Here is a 2,360-nt window from a genome sequence, read left to right as displayed (position 1 = left end):
TCTGCATTTTAATGTCAATCCTAATTTCCAAATCCATATTATATACATGGCAGCTCGGAATATTGGCTTAACTCATAACTTGCGACAATAATTATTTCTTAAGTTTGTTCTTATCAATAAAGTTAACATTCCATAGAGGATACTATAAAATACTTGTAATGAGTTTTGGTAACTGTATAGAAGTCAAATTTCTAATTAATAAAATGAGCTTCGTAACAATACTTGTTAAATATTATTTTATTATAAAATGTTTCCTAATGTTTACACAGCAAACAATATAATTTAATTTATTTATTTTTATGTGAATCAGTGACGAGAATAGCAACACCTTCGCCTTACGGTAAGTTATACACCGCGACGCAATAACGCTCGTCACTGTCAGACATAAGTTGTCTTAAGTGTTAAGTTACTTAGAGTTTTAAATGTCTTAACTGTTAAGTTACTTTACATTTCTTCTCCCTGTCATATAATTCTGTAGTGACAAAGGTAAGATAAAGATAAAAAGTTTTAAATATGAAATAACTTTACTTCGCGTGTATTAATAACACAAAAGGTGTTTAGTCCCATAACCCAGTAATATCACTATCAACGGCGCCCTTCAAACCAAATCACTGTACTGTTTGATGGTGGAGAAAGACTCTGCTGAGATGACTCACATAGCCTTGCTACTACCACCGTACCCAGAAAGTTCCACTGGTGAAATCTGTATTATCGAATATATGAACTTTTATTTTCAGAAAATAACAAAACGCAAATCAGCAGCGGATTATGCAAAGTCTATCATGCCTATCCAAAAGATACGATCAAACAATAATAAATGGTGGTTTAAAAATGTTTTACAACATGTATTTCTGGTATGAAATCTTTGAATATATATACATATTGTGAAGCTATACATAGCATGTTAGTGAGTGTTCACAAGTTTTCGTGTTAAAAGGGAAATAAAATGAAAATAACATTTGTCTTTGTACTACAATAATACCTTAATAGATTTTTCTTGTTTTAATTTAATTAATAGGTAATTAAACTAGTGTATGATAATTTTGTCTCTCCTAAATCGTTCCAATAATCTCTTTCCCGCGCCGTCCGCATCCAATCTGGTATTGAAGATGACTCTCCATCTCCTGCGTGGTCTCACTTTCTCCCTTTTTTCCTCTCGTGGTTCCCACTCTGCTAAGCGCTTCGTTCATCTATTATTTTCCATCCTACAAAATCCTGCACAGTGCCACTTAAGGAGCCTATTTCTTTTCTGTACATCTTCAATTTTTGTAATGTTATTAACTAACATTTTTCACATAAACTCCACAGTAATAAATCATGCTTTGTTACACAGTGTGTAGCCACCTTAACACATTAATAATTCATACGACTGCGCATTACTATATACTTATATAATAATTCTTTAAGTATTATTCCCACTGGCATGTTAAATAAAATAAAACATTGTAATGACTTCAAGGACGTACACTCGAACAGGAAAGGTTTGTTTCAAAACAAAACGGGTTTGAATTGATATATTATCAAAATATAACTTTCGATATTATATGTTGTGTTTGTCTGTTTGTGTGCTATAAGTTACCTTAATATTTCAAAAACCGCCATATCGGCCGCTTAGAACATTTAGGTACCTACATACATACATTTAATCACGCCTCTTTCCCGTAGGGGTAGGCAGAGACCACTTCTTTCCACTTGCTACGATCCTTACATACTTATTACGATTCGTCCACTTTCATTATTCCTTTCATACATGATCTTCGGTTGAGGGTACTCTAGACCTGGCCTTTTTTCAAGACGTCCCTGGTCTTGAAACGTCCGCCTAGGTCTACCCCTTCCAACTCTTTCATCCACACTGGCCTTATACACATTTTTCGACAATCGTTCTTCATTCGTTCTCTCGACATGGCCAAACCATCTCAGCATACCTTTCTCAATTTTTGTCACAACATCTTCTTTCAGACCACAACGTTTCCTAATCTCACTATTTATTATCCTGCCACTCAGTTTAACTCCTATGATACTTCTCAACCCTCTGATCTCAACTGCATACATCTCCTCACTACTGTATAGGTCTTTAGGCCTTTTCTAGATCCACGAACGCGCAATAGACATTCTTGTTTTTAGTAAAAAACTTTTCGGCTATGCACCACAAGGAAAAGACCTGATCCATACATCCCATTCCCTTTCTAAATCCCAAAATTGTGCATGTCTCAATCACATATATTTGTCATCTTATCTATTATTATTATTACAAGATTATCACCCACTTATCACCTTACAACTTAATTTCCATATTCTCATATATGTTTTTAATTTAATATTGGTTGTTATTTTAAGCGGTGTACGTATTTTGGTTCATT

This window comes from Leptidea sinapis, chromosome 42 (genome assembly GCF_905404315.1).
Source record: "Leptidea sinapis chromosome 42, ilLepSina1.1, whole genome shotgun sequence".
NCBI classification, from domain to species: Eukaryota; Metazoa; Arthropoda; class Insecta; order Lepidoptera; family Pieridae; genus Leptidea; species Leptidea sinapis.
The sequence above is the reverse complement of the archived record's forward strand: the minus strand, read 5'-3'. Positions refer to the sequence as shown.